The sequence below is a fragment of the Macrobrachium nipponense genome, chromosome 3, assembly GCF_015104395.2.
Source record: "Macrobrachium nipponense isolate FS-2020 chromosome 3, ASM1510439v2, whole genome shotgun sequence".
Taxonomy (NCBI): domain Eukaryota; kingdom Metazoa; phylum Arthropoda; class Malacostraca; order Decapoda; family Palaemonidae; genus Macrobrachium; species Macrobrachium nipponense.
In genome coordinates this window covers 94,797,804-94,822,808 of record NC_087202.1, presented here as the reverse complement: position 1 = coordinate 94,822,808, position 25,005 = coordinate 94,797,804, and the positions used below count along the sequence as shown (strand labels likewise).

Sequence of the window (25,005 nt, the reverse complement as noted above, 5' to 3'; positions counted from 1 at the left end):
CTTCTTTTCAACATATTCTGTTGTAAAAATCGGAATGTTTAAGATATGTAGTTTGTTAGACATAAGGAAAAATGGAAAAAAAGTTCTCGATTAAATACAATGGTCACTTTAAACGGTGCAGTTTATCCCACTTACATACGAATGAACTTCATAAAGGAAAGTGCTTCATTAAGGACATTTCCCTGAACTGCTGTCTGTCACGTTGATAGGAAGTTGCTAACTTAAAGCGTTGAATGGAGCAAGATTTAAGTACGTATACAAGAAATTTTATTCTCTATCGAAAGAATAATCTCCATTTAGTGTTGCGAATTGTTTTCGAAGTACTTGACTGGTGTTAGGACTGAATGTTTTTGCAGCATCTGAATGTTATTGGCGGAGGTGGTAGGTACGCAAAAACTTTTGTTCAAAACCTGGTCATTATTTGGAAACTGACCAGGACTTCATTTGGTTGACATTTCGTGGCCAACGAGAAGCTTTTACGTATAAAATGAATCTTTAATTGTAGAGACTTTGGGTTTCCCATAGACGTCTGGCTTAAAAATACGTAACCTAGCTTAACAGTACATATCTCAATTTAGCTTAATGGATTAAGCTTGGTCTCTTAGTTGAGATGGACGTGATTGTTTGATTAGATGATGCTCTGCGGGAGATTTTTTTTTCTTGAAAGAACTGGTATGAATGAAATCATGTTTCGACTTTCAATGGTGAAGAATTGATGTATATGAGAATGAAACGGTTGGGAAATTGTGTGGAACGTGGAGATAAGTATGGTTGAATTTTGAGGTGAGGGACATCTCCATTACCATGACTCACTAGATTGCTTTATCTTGTGCGAAAGGCAGCATAAGGAAGCTTAAGTTAACGATATTTTAGGAAAGCGGTAATCAGGGGACTTGTAGGATGCCGTGTACAAATGATCTGTTTGAGCAAGTTTAGTGTACTTAAAGTTCAAGCCTGAAGAGTTAGGAGCTGGATAATTTTTCGAATAAAATTTTGAACTAGGGGAGAATACAGGAATGATGTGGGTGGTGGTTTTATTTATTTATTTATTTTTTTTTATCTTTGAGGTTAAACTTGAAGGATGGCCCATCACATAATTTAAGGAGGATTACATACTGGCACGAAATTAATTCAGAATATAGTCTTGACAGGATTTTACTTGGAACACAGTTTCAGTTGTATAATGTACCACCTTATTTTTTTTACCTTAACTTAAAAAAGTTGGGAATTGTTTGAAAGTTTTATTTAAGTGTTAGTAGAAAAGTTAATTTGAATGAGCAAGTTTTTGATTTTCAAAATTTTTAGCTTAAAAGGCTTGGTACTCAAATGCTAAACTTATTAGCTGGTCGTTTGCAAATTGATCATGACTTGCTTAATTTAACTGTTCCTGGCTATCGAGAAACTACTTTTAAGGCAAATTTTTATTGTGAAGATCTCCGTTTTGCCTTAACTGTTTGACTTCAAAATCATTAAGAAAACTTAATTTTGTTCTATAGGTACACACACAGCAGGGAAATTAAATCAGCAAGTTAAAAATACAATTTTTTGGTGAAACTCTTAATTTGAGTAATGCAGTTACTGAGGTTTCTACCATTTTAAATATAGTTTGAAATACTTGTGTAGGTTCATGGTTTACTATTAAACGAAGTGTCAACAGGAGCTGAACTTTTTCTTAATCCAATTTTTATCGTGGCTCGTTATTTACAGATTAGTAAACTGATGGAAATATATAATGGGTCTTGTGGCTGGGATGAGCATGGAATATATAATAGATCTTGTGGCTGGGATGAACATGGAATATAGAATGGGTCTTGTGGCTGGGATGGACATGGAAGATATAGTAGGTCTTGTAGCTGGGATGGACATGGAATATATAGTAGGCCTTGTAGCTGGGATGGGCATCGAATACAAAATAGGTCTTATGGCTGGGCTGGACATTAATGGTCGGTAAGATTAAGTGTCTTGGATGGGGATTTTAATATTTTCAAGTTGTGATATGTGTTGCAGATAGTCACACAGTAAGTAGTAGTTCTATGAGAATAGGTATATAAGCAGAGTACTTAGTGTGGGAAGGTCCTAAGAAAAATGGAGCTATTGAACTATTTTAGAGCTTGAATTAACGTGGATTGTGATGTGTAATTGGCATATTCGGTGTGCGCTCTTTAGAAAGTCGGCGTGGACGCTTTAGGAAGTCTGTAATAATTTGTAATTAAGAAAATTATTGCCTTTGTGAATGAGGTTACTAACATTTTCTTATTAGATTTTGTAATTTCTGCTTGTAATCAGGCCCGTACCTAGAGTTTTTTTTTATGGGGGTGGGGGGCGTTTTCCCAAAACTGGACCTTCTCTTCTATAAATATCATTGCATACATATGTATATACAAGATGAAATACTTGAAAATGCTATTTTAGTTACATTAAGAAGAAAAATTGGGCATGCGGTCTATGCCCTTCTACCCGATTATATGTTATTCAAACTACTGAGTTTGGTTAACAGAATTTTACATATGTTGAAAGTTTGCACTGAAATTCACGAATATGCCTGGTTTTATTAATTGATTCATTTATTATATTAACGATAACATGCATTTTACTTTATTTGTTGTGTTATATACTTTAACAAAAAAAAATAATGATTTATTCCTTTTTAAGTACAGTTCAATGAAAGGATAGTCACAGAAAATATGGACTTCCAAAAATTTGGGGGGGTCGTTCGACCCCCTTGACCCCCACCTCGGTACGAGCGTAGTATTACGTTTATCATTTGACCCACCCGTTGCAATCACGGTGGCTGTACTTTGGAATAAAAAAAAAATAAATCAGATTTTAGAGGTTTGAAATAAGGTAGCACCAGTAAAATGAAAGTTAGGTATTTTAAGAATCATGAAGTCATTTAGTCGAGTTTCAGATATCCTGATGAGAGATGTCAGTTTGCTGAACATTGCTTTCCCTTTAAGTCTGTTCAATGAAAATGAATCGGTTTATATATAGTCCTCTTACTTTGTTTAAAAATGGTTGTCTGTACAATAGGTTTTATAGCATGTATTGTCGAGACTGAAGGATAACTTGTACATCTTAATCTCTAATTTTATTAGATTAGTGATGCTAAATTGGCTTTTTTTTGTGTTAAGATCGTGGATAATTTGCATTATAATGATAAATGGAGAGCGTTTTGAAGTCGACACAAAAAGTGAGACTTGTGTAATACTAAAGGCAATAGCACATTTATGCGCCATTTTAATATTAAAGGTAATCGAGATTTAATTTGAAGAATTTGTTCGGTAAACTTTTGTGAACATTTCCAAAAAAATTGGAAAAAACTACTTATAAATGCCATATTTTGATATACAGCTTCGTGCAGTTATTTCATTTAACCGATACTACACAAGATTATATACTTAATGAACGTAGGTATGCCGATTATGTCATAGACCACTGATTGCAAAGAATAAACGGTAAATAATATAGCGCACAAACTGCTGGAAATGAGTGAAGTTTAGGAAGTCTGAAGAGAATGTTTAGTTTGAGTTTAGGATGTCTGTGAAGTGATAGTTTAGTTTGAACTCGTGTTATTTATTTGGGTTTAACTTGTGCTTTGTATTTATTATTTAGATACAATTTGGACTCCGTAGATGCCAAATTGTTGATGTTTGGACAAATATATTTTACAAGTTTGATAGTGATACGTTGTTATATAACTAATGCAACAATTTATTGTAGCTTGAAAAGATTAAATTATTCTTAGTCAGGGAGGAACTGCAGTATTAAAAATATTTGGCAGCATTTTATTTTTCATAGAGTTTTGTACATCATCTGGGGTATAGTTAGGTTTTATACTTTAACACTATGTATTGAATATCAAAGATCTTCAAGACAAAAGTCGTGTCGGTATTCTCTTACAAAAGACTGAGATGGCTTGACCAAGTGGTAAAAAGGACCACGAACTTATGCCCGTGTTCAAAGACAACAGTATGGTTGACTTGCCCGTGTTCAAAGACAACAGTTTGGTTGAGCTAAGCATAAATTAATAAGGAAATACTTATCTTTCAGTAGTCATCGAATTCCCAATTATGAAATACGGATTCTAAAGATAATGAAGGGATCACCGACATATTACCTCATAAGATGACTTCAACAACTCTAGCGAATTATATTTTTTTGTTAATGGATGGTTGTGTATATTTTGTGCTTGGTTCAACGAAACACTTAACTTCCTTGGAGGACGGAGACCAAAGATTTTTACTACATTCGGAGACCAAAGATTTTTACTGCATTATGTTGATGTTAAAAATAAACGAATATCATGTTGAAGCTAATTGTGGAGAAATCAAGCTGGACTAATTTTAAAATTTTGCTGCAGGTACAAGTGTCTCTCGAGTTCGTGCATCGGAGAAATGGCCAAAAAAAAAAAAAAAAAAAAAAAAAAAAAAAAAAAAAAAAAAAATAATAAAAAAAAAAAAAAAAAAATAAGTGTACGGTTTGATGAACTATTAAACAAATGCTCCATAACAACAGTACATTATAGTTAAATGCTAATGGAGGGAAGGAAACAGTACTACAATTTATTTCTTGAACCAATCAAATACAAATATGTAGAAAGGGCAAAAAGTGTAGACATAAATGTACATGACAGTATATTTTTGTAAATTAAAAATAATAAAATTTGATTATTTAGCTTGCTTTTACAGTTTTCTACTAATGTAATTGTATTTATTACAATTTCAAATGTGATAAAATTTACTACAACAATAAACAACAAATTAGAATATATATATAATGCTCAGACGTTAATATTTGTATATATATAATGCTCAGACGTTAATATTTAGTTTTTGTACAATATTAAATTTTTTTTAACAAAATAATTCTAAGATATCAATGTTATTTTAAATCACATTTCAAACTTGCCTGTTTCCCAAACATGTACTGTCACATTCCTAATAATTTCCTTAACAACCTGCACTCATTTACCAGCTTCCCTCTCACCTCAAAACCTAAATGTGGACATTTAGTCAAGGAGAATTTGCATGTGTGCAACAGCCGGAAACGAGACTAAAGGAAAAGCTAAACGAAAGGCAGGCTAGTACGAAACGTGGGCGAGAGATACGGGAGACTTCAACGTAGCTGTGAAAGAAGACGAGCGAGTCTTTTCACCAGGGTAGAAACAGCAGCACTAAAGCTAGTACCCACTCTTGCTGCTTTTGTTGAATGAATCTGGCCCCACACTCCAAACGCTTTACTTCCTGGAATAAGGAAAACCATAATTAGGGTCATTTGATTGATTGGTATTTAACAATATGGAACGCTTCAGTGTTTTAACTCCATATTTGAAGTTTGATCATAAATCAAGAGGATGCAACTTGATCAGCAGAGTAAAACTTCATGAACAGATTTTCCTTTGCTTAATGCTCATTACTCAAACACACTGGTTTTATGGTACTACAAACACAATAAGCAATATAATAAGCAAAGTAACACTTCCATACAACAGACTTACCATTGCTTAAACGCTCCTACTCTTAAACCTTGCTTATATTGAATCTTGGGCTTGAAGTAGAGTTTCAAGGTAAAACTTCAATACAATACTTTTATAAAATGTAACGCTGCCTTAAAACACATTACATGAATGCTCCTACTATTAAACACTTTCCTTACAACACTTAATGCCCCTACTATTAAACATTGAAGCAATTCACTAAAATTCCCAGATAGGCAATATAACAAGCAAAATTCTCAACGGCAGCTGGTTTGCTTCAAAACCACAAATAATCTCAAACTCGTTTAAATCTCACTCCTTAATTTACATCATCTGCTACGCTGGGGCTTCCTTTCAACACTAATAGTTATTAACAGCAGTGGATTATCTACCTCCATTCGAATATCTCAAGCATATTAAGTACGATCGAAAATTTGCAATAGAGGACTTTATGCTTAGCATATGCTTCTCAAAACTAAAAAAAAAAAAATTTTTTTGTGTAATGGATTCGGGGGAACTGTATAACTCATTATGAACAAGCTCATTTAATTTACTCATTACTGATGATAACATCCAGTAAACATATCAAGTTTACAAACCATCTTGTCGTTTTCACTTCTAGTTGAAACAATGGCAAAAACGACGCTTGTGTAATACAGTGTAATTTCTTTAAAAATTTCACTGGCATATTGTTCAATTTCACAATGTAAACCGATTTTCCTTAGGACTATTCACTTCTCAACTATGAAAATGGGTTGAAATGACTTGCACAAATGATCATTGCCTTCAAAGTTAAGGTCTGACACTTTCTTTATTACAGCACGGACAAATGAGAGCTTTTCCCACTATGTTAGCATATTCTGGACCTGTGTACGGTATATACTCTTTGAACATTTATGTCAGCAGCAAGTCTTTGGAGCTACATAAGATTCTAAAGGATAGAGACTTACACTATCCACTCATTTTAAATATCGAAAAACCAAATTCTAACTTACTTCTTAAGTAACAGAAATCAGTCAAGTAATCCTTCGGGGGTCACTTGTTGATCAACGTTCACAGACCTCTCTTGTAACACGACTGGCTTGAAGTCTCTTCACATTCCACTCTGAAACAAAATGCATTGATAAATATACATATTTGCTGCTTTACTTGTAACATGCTGACCTTCATTATACGCAACCCTTGACAACAGTTCATCTTCAGTGCGAAAACGTAAACGTAGTTTGAAATGCAGATCAATAGGTATTCAAGTGCATGAACAGTAAATGGCCAATTTAACAACTCCTTGTATTAAAGGGTGAGGTGAGGCATTATCGACTAGATAGAAACTCTAGGTTAAAACCAACACCTAAGTAGGAAAGACTACATTCTCCATAACCTAACTGAAAGAGGAATATCGGGTGGGGGATCAGATTTAAATGGATTATCAGAGAAAGACTGAATTTTATCACCGATACGAAAACTGAATTAGGCGTTAACAAATTTTTCACTTCAGTAATTGAATCCATTGGTCTCCTGAAGGTTATGGTATTACCATAAGTCACCAATAGCATCTTTTGATTCAAGTACATATTGCTCTACCATAGGTTTCTGCTAAGTAGTCACTACACCAGCACCTTTTCTTAGATATATGTATAGATGGCGTCATGGTTATCGGTAAACGGCTAGGCAAACGAGGTAGATGTGTTGCAAACATACGGTATCTCTACTTAATACTGATATTTAACACTTTGGCATTTGATACTGGTTATTTTGTTACTATTTACATGCACAGCGACAATTTCACATACTGATGAGCCAGTTTTTGTCGTTTGTTAAAAATCACGGATATTATCTGCTTTAGTGAGGTCTTGTACAAAACATCTCATTTGGTTTCACTGTGTTATGGAAGTCTTGAAGCCAACTTTACCGAGAACTAGAAATTGAGGAAATAAAAGCCAATCCTACGGAATACCTTCCTGTACTTAAGAGACCAATCTCTGAATAATTCCTAAAATGGACAAGAAGGATAATGTCTATCTAAAAGCCAATATGAATCTGTGGCAAAGTTTGTCTATCACATAACTGCCAGAAACCACCAGATTGTATGAAATTGTAATAGGCTGTGGTGCTGCTAATCAGTATGACAAGTTAGCTCTGTCTACTTTCTGGCCTCAGCTGATACAATACTATAACTTCAGAAAATGTGGATATTTCAACCCTAATTAATACCAACCGCTTATTTACTATTATCTCCTAATTCTGTATTGCTTTCAAGCAACTCCTAACCCAGCAAGTCAGTATATTCCCAGCGGCCATAAAAATGTCTGGAATCAATACCATCCTCAGCCCTATCGAGAAACGGAAAAAGAACTTGGCCAACATTAATAAACCTACCAAACCTACACGTAAATGTTACTTATAAACCTATAACCAAGTACAAAAAATACTTTTTCTTACATGGCTACTGGCCAAAGCACGGATTTTTATTAGTCGTGTCACAAATCAGGAAAAATCTCATTGGTTAACTCTTATCTATAATAAAAAAATATAGGGCAGAATTAAAAGTTTAACTAGTATTTGAATTACCTCCAAAATATGGCAATAAAAAAAGTTTCTGCATCATTCCAATATCACGAATATCAAGGTAATTAGACCTTTACAAGTATTTTTTTATTATTATCTTAAAACCGAATCAAATACTTAAGAGATAAAGTATCCTATTAAGCTTTAGAGTAATATGACCCTAAAGGGGAAGGCAGCCAGAGGATAGTGTTTATTAATATAATTTTTTAGTTAGACAATTTGGAAAATGGTGTATGTAATGATAAGCAAGGAAACATTTCACTAGGAACCCCAGATAAGCAATATGGTAAGCAAAGTAATACAACCACACAATAATTATCATTGCAAAGTTTGTTCATGACGGCAGCTGGTTTACTGAAGTGGTTACCATCGAGTTGTCTTATCTTTCATAACCCATGCTTTACTAACCAAGACGACAACATAGCAACTAAAATTTACCAATATTTCAAAAGCTCCAACGTGCCAGTTAAATTGCATTTTGCTTAAAAACTACGAATAATCTCTCGCTCAAGTCTCAGTCCGTAAGTCATCTGCTACGCTGGGGCTTCCTTTTAACACTAATAGTTATTAACAGCTGTGGATCATTTACCTCGATTCGCAGTATCTCAAGTATATTAAGTACGATCGAAAATGAGCAAATACAGGACTTTTTTAATACTTAGCGTATGATTCTCAAAACTATTTTTTGCTGTAACTGATTCGGGAGAACAGTATTAACTATTATGAATTAGCTCATTAAATTTACTCATTACTGCATAATAATTGATTACTAGATAGTGACATAAGTTTATAAATCATCTTGATTTCAATTCTGGTTGAAACACTGGCGAAGACGACGCTTGTGCAATGCAGTATGTATCTTCTTTAAACATTTCACCGGCAAATCGCTCAATTCCACAATGTTAAGCCATTTCACTTACATATCTATTCACTTATCAACTCTAAGAAAATGGGTTGAAATGACTTACACAAATGATCATTGCCTTCAAAGTTAATGTCTGACACTTTCATTATCAGAGCACGGACCAATGTCAGCATTTTCCGCTACGTTAACATATTCTGGACCTGTTACGGTATATACTCTTTGAACATTTATGTCAGCTGCAAATATTTGGAGCTATCTAAGATTCTGAGGGATAGAGACTTATACTGTTCACTCATTTAAAATATCGAGAAACCAAATTTTAACTTACTTCTTCGGTAGCAGAAATCAGTGAAGTGATACTTCGGGGGGTCACTCGTGATAAGAGCTACTTGATCCTCGTTCACAAACCTCTTGTAACACGATTGGGTTGACGTATTTTCACATTCCACTCTGAAAACAAAATGCATTGGTAAAAATCATTACTGTTTTATTTGAAACCTGCTGACCTTTACAACAGTTCATCGTCTTCAGCGTCAAAACGTAAACAAGTTTGAAACGGTGATCCATTGGAACTCAACTGAATGAGCGGTAAATGCTTAACTCCTACTCATAATAAAGATGTGAGGAGAGGCCTTCTTTATCCACACAGACTTTGAAACTCTAATTAGGGAGGAAAGACTACATTCTCCATAACCTAACTGGAAGAGGAATATGAGGTGGGAGCCGGGGGGGGAAGGGGTGGAGGAGAATTAAAAGGATTATTAGAGAAAGGAAGAATGAATTAGATCTAAGATAAAAAAAAGGTGAATGAAGCATGATAAACAAAATTCTAACATCAGTACTTGAATCCTTGGGTCTCCTTAATCTTTTACTGTAAGACAACAAAAGCATCTTTGGATTTATGAACACATTGCTCCACCATATGTTTGCTAAATAAAGTCACTACACCAAGCATCTTTTCTATATATAGATGGCGTCATGATTACTGGTACACGCCATGGCAAACTAGGCAGATGTATTGCAAACATATGGTATCGTTACTTGATACTGATACTGAACGTTTTGGCATTTACTAGTTTTTTTTGTTTCGTATTTACATGCTTAGCGACAGTTTCACATACTGATGAGCCAGTTTAGTTGTTTGTTAAACTCACGGATATCTATCCGTTATAGTGAGGTGTTACTTAGCATCTCATTTATCTTTCACTGTTCTGGAAGTCTTGAAGCCAACTTCACAGAGAACTAGAGATTGAGGAAATAAAAGTCAATCCTACGGAATAACTTCCTGCAATGAGGGGATCAATCTCTGAATAATTCCTAGAATGAATAGGAAAGATGTCTTTCCAAAACCCAATATGAATCCATGGTAAAGTTTGTCCTTCACACAACTACCAGAAACCACCAAATTGTATGAAAGTGTAATATGCTGTGGTGCTGCCAATGAGCATCATAAGTCAGATCTGTCTACTGTCTGGCATCAGCTGATACAATACTTGAATTTCATAAAATGAGGTTATTTCAACCATAATTAATACCAACTGCTTCACTTTCTAATATATCCTACTTTTGTTATGTTTTCAAGCAACTCCCACCTGAGTATGTCAGTGCTATATCACAACTGAAGATTGAAGAAAAAAAAAAAAAAAAAGCAGCTTGTTTTGAGCCAACTGAATGAGTAATGAGATCACGGCCATAAAAACTTATGGAATCAATACCATCCTCAGCCCTATCGAGAAACGTTAAAAGAACTTGGCCAACATTAAAAAACCTACTAAACTTACAAGTAAATGTTACTTATAAACCTATAACCAAGTACAAAAAATACTTTTTCTTATATGGCTACTAGCCAAAGCACAGAATTTCATTAGTCGTGTCACAAATCAAGAAAAAATCTCATTGGCTAACTCTTAACTGTCATAAAAAAAATACTGGGCAGCATTAAAAGGTAACGTAGTATCTGAAATACCTCCAAAATATAGCAATACATAATTTCTGCATCCTTCCAATATCAAGAATATCAAGGTAATTAGATATTTATAAGTATTTTGCAGTATTATAATCTTAAAACTGAATCAAATAATTAAGAGAAAGTATCCTAATAAGCTTTAAATTAAAATGAACCTAAACGAGAAGGCTGCCGAAGATGGCGTTTATTAAGATATAATTCTTTTAGTTAAACAATATAGAAAATGGTGTTTGTAATAAGCAAAGAAACACTAAGAATTACCGAAACGCTTCCATACTACCGTTTTATCATTGCTTGAATGCTCCTACTTTTAGCCATTGAAACAATCCACTAAGGGCCCCATAAGTAATATGATAAGCAAAGTAATACATTCACACAATCATTGCAATATTTGTTCTCGACGACAGCTGGTTTACTGAAGTGGTTTTACCATCTAGTTGTCTTATCTTTCATAACCCATGCTTTACTAACCAAGATTACAACATAGTAACTAAAATTTACCAACATTCAGTGGCGGATTTATGGGAAAGGCACCTGGTTACGTGTACTCCAAGGATAAATTGATTGATGTGAGTTATCTGGCGTTACAAAATTTTTTTGTATCTAGTGTTAATAGTATAAAAAGAAGTTTTGGTCGAATTACCTCCATTTTACATTTGGAAACATTTTCAACTAGACCACGTCTCCAATAAATAATGGAATCTTACTCAATTAAACACGAGCCCACACAATAAGCAACACGGGTGAAATAATGGAAAAGGGATTGCCCAAGCCTTGTTGAAAATACATGCCTCCTTACCAGATTTTTAAAGCTAAATTAAACTTTTGAACCTCAATTACTACGAACTCTTGCCTTTTGCGTTAATCTTCCATAAAAGTAATCTGCAAATTAAAAAAAGGAAGTCCACTTACTCATAATTCAAATCCAGGCAAGCAATAATAAATCTTCTAAAATGACTGGTCTTATCGAGCACCTCCATACTCTGTCAGTTCCAACTAGCAAATAAACGCCAAACTCTTTCTGCACATTTTCTTCCCTCCCAAATCCAAGGACTACAAAGCACCTCAACCAGAACCTTGCGGCAGACATATGAACTACAAGTGAGAACGACGAAATTTCTAGACATCCCCGTATCTTTTTAATTAATCAATTAGAATTGTTTCATTTTAAAAACCTTGTTTATTTGATAAACCTTGATGGATTTAATTTTATTTTCTCTCTCTTCTCTGCACATCAATCTCCCTTTCCAGCATACAGTGATATTAATTGCAACTGCTGGTTATAAATTAAATTGATAAAAGCATTTTTTGCTGTCATATGACTTGTTCCTTGTTAGAGGATATATTTATTCATATATGGAATTGCAGAAAACGGGAGAGAATATAATCGTTTCCTAATAATAATAATAATAATAATAATAATAATAATAATAATAATAATAATAATAATAATAATAATAATAATAATATAATAATAATATTTCGGAAGGAAACCCTCTCGTAGACATGTTTTGTTAAAAATGACTGCTGCTTCAGCACTATTAAATCTTGTAAAGAGTCTTCTCTATCTTTTTGATGACGGCTTTCTTGTTGTTGCTTAGACTGGCGAGCAACGCACCAAAGGGCATGGTAAAATTCGGTTGAGTCATTTGATTTATTATTACTTATACAATTCTCTCTCTCTCTCTCTCACGCGACGTTTCCTCCTGATCGACAGGACATTATCAAGCGATAACTGCTGAGGGACTGAATTCCAGTGGTTGTTGTTGTTTAAGATTAAGCTGGCCTTGTGCCAGCACGGGCTCTTGCTCTGAAAATCGTCACTCGATCGAGCAGGTAAAACACAAACAAACAAACAAACACACACACACACTCGGGAAGCTGCAGTTTCAAGAAACATGTGAAGTTGGATGAGATAAATCCTGTCTCACTTAGGGTTTGAGAGCAAAGCCAAAGTTGATTCTCTGCAGAAAAAAGTTTCGCATGAAGAGGCGAAATTGAGAGTAATGGCCGAAGAGGACTTAAAGAGGAAGACAGGAAAAGACGAAAGTTGGGACATATTGCAGATTCCTTTGGAACGGTTCCAGATGGCATCGTAAAGATCAATTCCATCAGAGTTGAACGTCGGAGAATGAACTGAGGAAAGGGCTGAAGGGAGGAGAAGAAGGGGGAGGAAAATGAAGTTGACAGAATAAAAGCAAAATGAATCCACGTAGATCTGTTGAAGAACAAAAAGAATTATCTGAAGTGACGGCACAGCTAGTAAAACTATCAAAATCGTATGAAAGATTTGATACTACTTAGTTTTAATACATACGAATAAAAGGCCTTAGGTCTGACATCTGGAACCCCAAAAAAAAAAAAAAAAAAAAAAAAAGAAGACAAAAAAAGAAAAAAAAAAAGAAAATTAGGACTGATATGAATAGAGCAGCCATTGTAGATATACTGATGATGAACATTCTGTATAGGTGTTTGAGTAGAGTAAAGTTGAGGGAGTTTTCTATTGAGTGTTCATCCTCGATTTAACTGTTAAGTATGAACGGGTAAATGACAATTTTCTTAATATGTATGTACATATGTATGCATATGCAAATATATATATTATGCTCTCACTGAAACGAAATTCCAGTGTTTTCTGAAACAGAAAGATCTCTTGCAAGAGTATACAAGACAGACATGTCTAATTCAGGTTCTGCAATTTGAATTAATCTCATTCCACCTCCATCACGTATACACCTGTGACTTTTTTCATATTCACAGATATGAGCTACAAATATCATTCAATGTCCAATTCACTATTCGTGCTCAAACAGACACACAAATTATCTATTTGTCTATTTATCTGATTATACACACATATATGTATATGTATATACATACATGCATACATACATACATACATACATACACACACACACACACACACACACACACATATATATATATATATATATATATATATATATATATATATATATATGTGTGTGTGTGTGTGTGTATATATATATATGTGTGTGCCACAGGTAGGAATGAACTGCAAGGTTTTAATTCGTTTCGTCCTGAGTTCCATGGGACATCTTCAATAAGTCTCAGAGCGATAGAAATTTACATCATATATCGTAGGGTAACTGTGCCAATGGACAAACGGACGGTTAAAGAAATATTTGTACCTGACAGAAAACGAAGGAGCTTTTACTTCATTTGTAACCCAGGTCAGTGGTCCGTTAATATAACTTGCTCTTCGACTAAAGATGAAGCTGAACATTTATCCCGTGTTTCATTTGTTCTATATGGTATATCACACATATGCGTACATTATGTGTTGTGCGGATTTTAAACATACGTTCATATTAATATACATACATAGTACCCGATATATGCAAATTGTAAGTCTGTGTGGTTATTTTTATAGTTATCAAGGGGACAACTTTAAGGTTTGGGTTAAATGAAGCATGCTTTCCAATAATATATTTTCCAGACCAGTGTAATTAATGTCCATTATGCACTTAATTAGTTAAGATCTTAACATTTTGTGAGAGTTCTGTATCATTTTGCATTTACTGAACATTTCATTTCCTTTCCAAATAGCTTATTCATCCAAAGTTTAGTGAAATTGTCTTGTCTCATGCACAGCTCTTCATAAAAATTTTAGTCAAATTAATCTTTGAATTATTAGCCAACGATACCAACAACAAATAAAGGGGGTAGAAAAGGGCTGGGGGCGGGGGCGGCTAAAACATGGGGTTATTGCATGTGTGAACAATTTAAAATTAATGTGACATGAACTGCTTTCCCATAATTTCTCAATGGTCTGCTTTCGGCCTTTGACTAGTGAATAAAAGATCCAGGTAACCGTTAAGAGTTTTTCTTCTAATAGTAGATTCTGTTTGAACTCCGCAAAACATCTTAAATTAGTGAAACCTGGGAAGAGCCCCTCAGGAGTTAATGAATTATAAATGCACGGCCGAATTACTGAAAATTATTCATTCTGCAGTCTCATGTCGGAGTTATGGAATTCCCTGGATGCCAACGACCGAGTCCCAAAGAAAAAGAAAAACTGAGGGAGAGCAGAAGCAAAACTTGATTTTTAGATTTTCAAGACTAGATATGAGGTTCATCATTTAATGTGGCTTTTCTGAACAACATTCACTTTCGGGGCGGGGCGTCCCTGCCTAACGAGTTATGTTAGAAGAGATTTTAGCCTTGGAAGGCAACTCTTCTAGGAGAAGGACACTCCGAAATCAAACCAGTGGGTAGAAGGGACTCGAAAGCCTTGGCAGGCAACCCCTCTGAGAGAAGGTGACTGAATTCAAATCTTGTTCTCCAACCTTGGACTAAACCACAGCCATTGTACCATGGCCTTTCGCTCACTCCTCACTCTCACAACTTTATATTTCATGGGGAAATTATTTCAAATTTTTATTCCTTCCAAAGTGCATACGATCCATGAGCATGTAGGGAATGGTAAGTACCGTAATTATACCTTTCAGGGTTGCTGTAAGTTCCAAATACTTCAAGTTGAAAAAGCATCTCTTCCAGCAGTTTGATCTGGAAGATAAATAGTTTGGTAAACTCCTGACATTTAGACTTTTCAGCAATATTGAGAAAGCGGATAGGTAAAAGTCAGAGCACATGATATTAGCGCCAACACTTGTAAAGGGATGCGAAATTCACTAAAGTGGCTGTCTTTCTTGCATCCTAATCTCATTAGTAACTTCTACTATGTGTTGTTAAAAGAAAGCTTGAAGTAGAAAGTTCCGTCATGTAATGCCAAATATTTTTTTATACAGAATGAGGCATGAAATGAGAATACAAGACAATATGGATTCAGCAAGCCTTCTTTTTAACTCATAACCAGCAGACTATACAATTATCTGATTTGTTTCACACCTCTGTTAAGGTTAGATGTCTTTTCCTTTTACATGAAAGAGCTATGTGGAATATCTAGGTTGACAAGATGCTTTCACTTCCTCCTCTTTAGGTTTTTAAGTCAACGGCATCAGCTCAAGGGTGTCGAAGCTATGGCTAACTTGACAAAGTGGCACTCATGATATTTTTTCGCGCCCCCGAAACTCAGGCTCTCCCACCCCCCAGCCCCCAACCCCCAAACCCCCCAAAATGTCCAATTAGTATTGGGATTTTTACCTGATAAGTTATAATTTTAGTAAGATAATCATGCTTAAGCATAATGTAATAGAAAGAAAAAATAAAGATGACGGTGTTGGTAAAAAAGTGATTTATAAAATTTGATTTGCCCTTTGTTTTGATGTATTGCCTTGTTAAAACAATGGAATCTTCCTTTTTTCTACTTAAAATAATATGTAAAGTATGACTATGTTAACACTTTCATTAAACAATCAAGAAAAAGATACGTATTACTGTATTATTTTCATCTGGATTTTGTTCAGTAAGTCGTTCATGAAAAAACAACAGGTGCTGCCGAGGATGAAGAAATTGTATAAGATTCCTTCTATGATACTGATATTATTAACGCGAACCTAAAATTTGTGAACACTAATAATTTTGACTAATTTCTTAGCTAAAGGCTAAAAAGTCACCTTGAACTTATTCGTGATTTTGCGTTTGACACTTAAAGGCAAAATTAGAGAGAAATAAGCAATGACCGAGAAGGGTAAAATCGCGCCGACGAAATTCAACGTCTATTCAACCTTTCTAGCATTATAATGATAATCATAATCTGTGGACAAAAGTCTTATGGTTAACCAAGGCAAAAGCAGCTATAAAATCAGTATAAATTGATCCCTTGAAACGATTGTCACAGACTTCTCTCTTACAATCCCCACGATCTGAAGTAGGGGGTTTTGTGGTGGGGATACACATGAGATGAGAGGGAACTTCAGAGCTGAACTTTAGGACTAAGCACTCTCGGTTTGTGGGCACTGAGCCGTCGCCTGCTTGCGCTGCTCGTTAGCGACCCTTCAAGCATTGGAGATCATGAGAAGTGCTAAACTGCTTATTATCATCACACTGGCTACTGAGGAACAAGTTGACGGTGCTTCTGTAATCGACAGAATATTAATTTTGTTTCCTGATTAGAATGGAAACTGACCAGAAATTACTGTAGAGAATAAAACAACCTTGGGAAATAATCCTAATAGAATATAGTATCTACTTTCCTGAATGATGCTGTTCATGCGAAGAGAATTATTATATGTAAAAAAAAAAAAAAAAAAAGAGCGAATCTTTCTTGTTAAGATGGAATGTTCGCACGTTGCAATAACACTGCTGCATGTTCAGTGTCCAGTGAATTACAATCATAATTATGGTTTTTTTGTCTGCAGTTTTCTAGCTGATTGTTGGGTGATTCGTTTTAGGCCTCATGATTTCGTCAGAGTCAAAAGTGAATTTAAGAAAAGGAAATATTTGACTGCTCTCACCTTTCAAAGATCTCTTGGTTAGTTACCCTCTTCATGTCTTTTGGTTTAAAGAAATTGCCCATTTATATGGGAAAAATTACTTTGAGAAGTTTGAATGCTTGGAATTGCAGAAAATCTTCCACGAAACTCCATTAGTCTTTTGTTTCCTTTCGCGTTGCTTTGCGAATAGACATGTAGTATAGTAAAGCCATATGACGTTTTAGCGATTAATTCTTTACATACACTCACGCAAGCACACACACATACATATATATACATGCGTGTGTTTGTGCGATTATGTACATTTCTAATATAGTGTACAAAACTAATTAATAATTATCTGACTAATATCCGTATCGACCCTTTAAGCTTTAGTTTAAAAAAAAAAGAAAAGAAATATTTGCACGATCCTTACAGGACATGTGTCACTCTGAGCTTTCAAGATGTCGTTACGCTATATTAACTGGGCTTGGGATAAAGAGAGAGAGAAAGAAACGATGTTAAGATGGAAATGAAAAACCATTACTCTGACAAATCTGGATTCCAAATCCAGTTAGGTAGAAATTTCCAAAGAACTGTCACCCGACTCTTGGTCGGTATCCCGAAATTGCAATTACCCGAGGAATTTCCGCAAAGGAAAATCCTGCAGCGCAGACAAAATTCCCAACTGAATTGTTCATCAGTTCCCGTGTGGATAGGCAAGGAAAAAAGAAGAAACGAACTAGAGAAAAACTCACAGCTGATTGCTTCATTTCCTGTTAGGATCTTTGGGAGAACGAGGACGATAAAAGAATGAAACCTCTGTGGACTTTTCGTCTTGATTGCTGAGCTGCAACCATCTACTTACTCATACCAATCAACAAAATAAATTCTGAGATGGATTATTAACGACTGCTTCACGCTCGATTACATTCTATAAGGACACCTAAATGCACGCAACTCATACCTCTGCTCTTCCATAGAGTATCAGGGTTCATTAAGAATTTGTCATGCGACAGTAATATATACATTCTGTAGCGTCGACGAGTCACGAAACCCTTTTCTTATCTTGAATTCATGTCTAAATGGCAGCCTGCCAGTCAAAATTCATGTTCCTTTTGGATGTGCAGCATTCTCTAGAATGTTAAAAAATTTGCCCAAACATTCTATACATTATCTCATACAGAGTTCTTAAATATTTGTTCAGACTTCTCAAAACAAGCCGTGGACAATTTTGTATGTTCTTCCTTTTACAAAAAATATAACAAAGTGCTTTACACCACACTATGAAAAAAAGCACTGTAAAGTTTACAATGATGCTAAAGGAATTATTGTAATATGCAGTACATGATTTACTGGTGTTTTGAGTACTCTAGAAAATGTGTGCAACTTATCCTATCTTATTAGTACATTATTACAACGTAGTGGAGACTCAATCAAGCAAGAACTTGCTCTATAATCAATGTCCACGCCAGTAAACCTTCAGATGATAAGGTGTGTAGCCATATTTGGATAGAAATTCGCTAATTAATTATGGTTTAACTTAGGAGTAAGAACATAAATCTCACAATATTGTATTCAAGGTGAATTTAAAGCAATACTAAAACTGGATGAGATGAGCAAGAATGCAGTGTGCATATCAGGGCAATGCTTTTCCTACTAGTGATTAAAGCCAGATTCATAACAAGCTACTTTATGGAACTAATCTATTTGGCTCTAAGTATTGCTACACCTTAAAGATCTCTCTGTATACAAATCTTTTCCTTTCAAGCAATTCTCTAGTTTCTTATGAAATATTTCGTTTGCCAAAGTAAAGTTTTTTATTATAAAAATCCCATCTCATCTAAAATAAAAAAATGATCAAAATGTTAGAATTATTAGCCAACAGTTAAGAGTTTCTTCTCGTAAATTATGCAAAGAGCAAGATAGCAGAGTCCTAAGTCTTCCAGCTGCCTTGGACTCCTTTCTTGTGGTCAGTTGGTTAACGTTACCTCGTTATGGCATTCCAGTTGCGTGTTCGAATCCTGACAAGAGCATCAGAATTTCTTACACTTGATTCTTAGACTTTGTAATGACGAGCGTGTCCTAATAAGTGTTAAAGAAACCAAGGAATTAAACGGCATTTTGGTTATCGCGCTTGCATCCGTATACGTATATTTCGAAAACAAAATTGCTCTTGTGAGATTCCAGAAGGATATTATTCTAGTTTTGGAAGAAAGGAAAATGCTGTGAGATATCGTTGAAAGTAAAAGGGCTAAGGCAGATTAAAAAAAATTCTTTTGTTGTGAATGAATAACAGCTACAAAATAAGGGGCTCTAGTTGAAGGGTACTTTTGAAAATAAATTAAAGAATTAGATATATAATATAATATACATAAGATATCTATATTTATATTCGAAAAATTAAATAAAGAATTAATTATATAAGATTATATAATATAATATAATATATCTATATATATTTATTTTAAAAAAAATTAAATACATACATATATTATAATATATATATAATAATAGAACATATATATAATATATATAAATATAGGAATATTCTATATAGATATATATACATATAATACTTATATAATAATATAATAGAATAGATATATATATTATATATTATATAATAATATTATATAGATATAGATTATATCTATAGATATATATATATAGAGATATATATAATAGATATAGGATATATTAGATCTATAATAGATATTATAATATTATACTTATATATATATATATATACTAATATATATATAGATGGAGGGGTAAATTTCACTTCTATGATATAATCATGCTACGCAAGACGCAATAAGTACGCGAGTGCTGGCCATTGTAAAAAGTTGAAACTTCTGTGTTACGACTTTTATTTTCAACTTGCATCATGGATCGTGGCGAATTGTTTCTATTTTCAGGATTCGCTTTTAAAATCCAGAGAGATTCATATATTACATAGTAATTAAACTAGGATGAAAGATGGATAGCATAATTTCCAGTTAATTACAAAAGCGTTTTATTGTGCTCATTCTTTCTGACATTTAATGTTTCCACATTCATATTTGAGGTTTTGCCGGCAGTATATTTGCTGTAATTTTATTACTTACTTTATTTTTTTTAACTTCTTTACTTATTTGACTTCCAATTATACCAACGGAAGTACTTTCATTTTCCTCATTTGGAATTCCATCAATATGTAGTTTATATTTATCACTGAAGAGATTCCAATTTTCCCACTTTCGGTTAATTGATAAAATCTTGTACCACTGCATTTGCCACTGATCCCCATGCAGTGGGCACTTCACACACCGTCCAGTTTTGAGAGGCAGAGGATTTTGAATAACGAAGGGGTTGGAGGTATGGGAACTAATACATTGTTATATTGAGCTGGATGAATTTCATCTGGGACTTATGCTTGATTTTAATATGATTCACTTTTATTGGGGATTTTTAACATTTTGTTTCACTGGAAAGCTGGAGTAGTTCCGTGCATCTTTTGCAGTATTAATCATGAATTAATTAATCATCAATAGCTGGTTGATAAGCTAAGTTATTACAGCAGGTGCCTCAAATGATCTCCTAGAAACAAGTTATTTAATTATCTCGGCTTTTTCTTTAAATATACCTCGCATTAAAGATCATAAATGAAGACCCTGTAATATTTATCGTCCGTGTTTCAGAAAAATTATAGTTGTGTAAATTCCTCTTTCGTTTTTTATAACCTTATATGCTTATGTTATTCGTACTTGATGTATTTTTCTTTGTAGGTCATGCACTTGCAAGAGCGAAAGAGATTACTGTTTATTTTGTACATTTTGTATTTTGTCTTGTTTTTTATAGTTATATATTTTGTCAACAAAATAACTAACTAACTAACTACAACTGAAAAGGGGATATTAGTCGTTGGCATTTGCTTATTAAGGTGCGTCCACACGGTCGAATAATGTCCGACGGACAAACATCGTCACCAATTAACAATTGTATGCCGATCTTTGCCTTATGTGCAGGGTAAAATCAGTGGTATAGAACCTCATCTGGTATACCACTGTTTTTTGCCATATCTACTATCATTTCAACGCTTATGACGTCATCCTGCTTCGCCTAGGATATGGTAACAATGTTTGTCCGTCGAACATTGTTCGACCGTATGGACGCACCTTTAGACTTGTGTACTTGTTTCAGCTTCCGCCATTAGGGGTCTGTTGTTAAATGACAGCTGCAGTCAAGGTACGAACCAGTGGCTAAGTGTACAGACAGAAAGCCCTAGTGCATTCAGTGGTTGCTGCTGTTGTCCATAAAAATAATGTTTTTTAATGGATCAATTTCGCTCAATGACTTGCTTTGTAGGTAGCAATGCACAAATAATTCTTAATACTTGATGTTTCCTTCGAGGTTAACCCTCATCTTTTGCAGAAACTCGAAAAATGTAAATTTAATGCTAACATGAAACTAGGTCACGTTCGTAAGTCAGACTCTGTCTACAGAGATGCAGGTAATAGCACTGATTACTGTCAATGTCAATGGAAGGTGTAAAGTCAATTATCCTCTTTTGTCAAGGTCTCCTGACACGCTCACACTCGTGGGATTGTTAAGGATTTTCAAACGAATATACTTTATTGGAGATTAGCTTTCCCTCACACATGCCTCGAGAATCCGGAAGGATTTTGCAGTTTAAAACAACATTCCCTAATATCACGATCGACTCTATTTTCAAAGCCAAACATTTCCCTGATTGTAAGTTACGCAAGAATTTCCTTAAATCTGTTAAAGAAAACTGTTCCAAGTCCTTTTTCTCAACTATCCATGCAACAACTGCTTCAATTATTATTATTACATATAATGTTAAAAATAATAATCACTGAAAAGGAATCTGGAAAAAATAGATGCCGAAGGAGCTCCAGGAATCATGGATTAGTGTGTGCTCCTAGAAACAGAGCACATAGTGAGAAAAGTGATGGACTCCTAAGTAGGCAGGATTCAACCCGGAACCCCACACCATAAAAACCACCCAGTCAATAGAACGGATGTGAAAGTGCAAATAATAATAATAATAATAATAATAATAATAATAATAATATTAATAATAATAATAATAATAATAATAATACTGTTAGAAAGAATGGCAGAATTAAGAGAGTTGATTTTATATATTGTTTTTTCTATTTTCCTTACAATTCGCTTCTCAGGCTCAGCGATGTTTCTGAGTAACTGACCAATATTCTATATTGGGAATTTTCAAAAATCATTAAATGCTGAAGGTAATCTTTTATTGGAACAGGATATCAGGTCCAGGTCAAGCAGGGGTCGTCGTCAGTGCTGGTATTATTCCGTAGGCGTAGTTTAGTTCGGTGCCGGGTTCGTCTTCGGTTTAAGGGCTGGTATTGGTGCTGGTATAGCTGGTATATCTGGTATTACGTAACGTTTCGACCTTCTCGCAGGTCATCCTCGGACGAGTCGTTTGAAAAGACTGTAGCAAGAAAGTCTGTGGGGCGGTATTTATAGCGGCTCGGACTCTAGATTGTATTCTCATTGGTCGGGCCGGTCTTGGACGAAGTCGTGGATCTCGCCTCGAAGGCCTCGGGGATTCTCTCGTGCGAGCGCCACAGTAGTGTGCCTGGGGATGAACGACAGGAATTCCGTCCGTAGAAGGAATCCAGTCATCCCGGGGGGGCTCCTGATTATCTGGTATTGTCGGGGGGTCGTTCGCTGCTCTCCGGGCGGCGGTGGAAAGGAGAAACGTTTCTTGGGTGATGTTAAGATTTGGTTTCTCATTGCTTATTTGGAGGGCTTCTAGGAGGCGCAGACGTCGGGAGAGCAGCGAACGACCCCCCGACAATACCAGATAATCAGGAGCCCCCACGGGATGACAGGATTCCTGCTAAGGACGGAATTCCTGTTCGTTCATCCCAGGCACACTACTGTGGCGCTCGCACGACGAGAATCCCCGAGACCTTCGAGGCGAGATCCACGACTTCGTCCAAGACCGGCCCGACCAATGAGAATGCAACTCTAGGTCCGAGCCGCTATAAATACCGCCCCACAGACTTCCTTGCGAGTTGCTGCTCGGCCTCCGTAGCAGTAACATCTCTCCTGAGACCTTCTCTGGCGAACGTGAGCGACAGCGAGCGATAGCGCCATCCCAGTCGACGATAGCGGCGAGATTTCCAGCGATTTTCGGCGGAACTTTCGGCGATTGACGACGACACCGAGAATTATATTTCTGAGAGAAGCTCTCTCACATTTTATAAGGGAAATTTCATATGACATCTTTCTCTCTCAAATAATTTTCCTTTACTAAACAGTCTCTCCTGCCTAAAATTCGGTAGCCGTTGGGGTCTGAAAACTCCGATTGAAGCAGGGTCTAAGGGACAAAAACTTTCTACTCTCGCAATCCTTATTTGCAAGTAGCACAGGAACGACAGGCTGGTGTCTCTCATAAACCAGGTTTAGGCCCTTCAGGCAAAAGTAAAAAATATAACAACACACACATACACATACATTCTCTCTCTCTCTCTCTCTCTCTCCTCCCCTCACAGATAGACGAAGACGAATGCAGCCATGGACCAAGTAACCCAGCCCACACCCACCACTGCAGAAGCACCTGAGAACCGGAAACGGACAACGTCTTCTTCTTCCTCTTTTTCAGATGCCCCTGAAGCAGTTAGACCTCGCCTAGACTCCTCCACCTCCGAAGAAGAATCCACCACAGCCACTCAAGAGGACAAGGAAAACCCCCCTTGCCATGGACACAGATGATGGATTCCAAGCTTGTCACCAGGAACAAACGCAAACAAGGACCACCAGCAGCACCTTCACCCTCACATGGAAAATACCTGATAACTCCTCCAACAGGAACCAGTGCATATGAATTCGTTAAGGACCTCGAAAAGAAGGGTAAGTTGTTCAAGGTAAGACCCACCACAGGGGAGAACTGTTTGCAATACCTCAGACCTGAATACAAATGAATATATGAAAAATAATCCTGCCAGCTTTAAATTCCTCAATCCTGACGACAAACCCTGCAGATTTATATTATGCCATTACCCTCTGCAATTTGAAACCAGGGTTATTCTGGAAAATCCAAAGGTAATCAAAGCAGAGAGATGCCACACAAAAGGAATGGAAAGGAACTCAGCCTAAGTCACTGAACCTTGGCATGTGGGGCTCCTTCCCCACCATGGACTTCACACCAGAACCTCTGAGATGCTTTAACTGTCAGAGGTACGGACACCATAGCAGTGCCTGCACCGCCAAAGCCATTTGTGGTGTATGTAGTGGGAGACATCCCACAAAACTCTGCACAGACAAGTTTAAGAATGGACAAGAAACAAATGCCAGATGCCCCCGCATGCAAGGGAAACCACCATGCGTAGAACAGAAAATGCCCGATAAGGCTACAGAAAATAGACACTCTTAAAGGAATCACACCTCGGAGCCTCCCTGGACACACACACACAGACCAGACCACAACACACAACAGCAGCTCCCACCACCCAGCAGGGATCAAGGTCCTTTGCTGCTGCAGTTAGGGGGTCGCAACAAGCCCCCAAAAACACACAGACACACCCCCAGCATAAGACACAGTCCTATGCTGCTGCAGCTGGAGGGCCTAGACCCAACAGGACTCAAAGTCAGCCTCAAACTCAGAAAAAGGAACACAAAACACTCCCCAAACCACACCCAGACCAACACACACCAACGAAACAAATAACAAACACTAGAAGGAAAATCAGTTTCTCAGAATCGGCCAAGCCGACCAACACATACATCCTAA

General features: G+C 35.9%; 1 long non-coding RNA gene across 1 annotated transcript; it reads right to left on the bottom strand.

The window, feature by feature from the left end:
* Positions 1 to 4,621: 4,621 nt before the first annotated feature.
* LOC135222248 (uncharacterized) lies at positions 4,622 to 11,906 on the bottom strand. The gene is made up of 4 exons (XR_010316242.1): positions 11,785 to 11,906; positions 9,235 to 9,356; positions 6,472 to 6,581; positions 4,622 to 5,243 (listed from the first exon to the last, which is right to left on the bottom strand). It is a non-coding gene; the product is annotated as an uncharacterized LOC135222248 (long non-coding RNA).
* Positions 11,907 to 25,005: the final 13,099 nt, after the last annotated feature.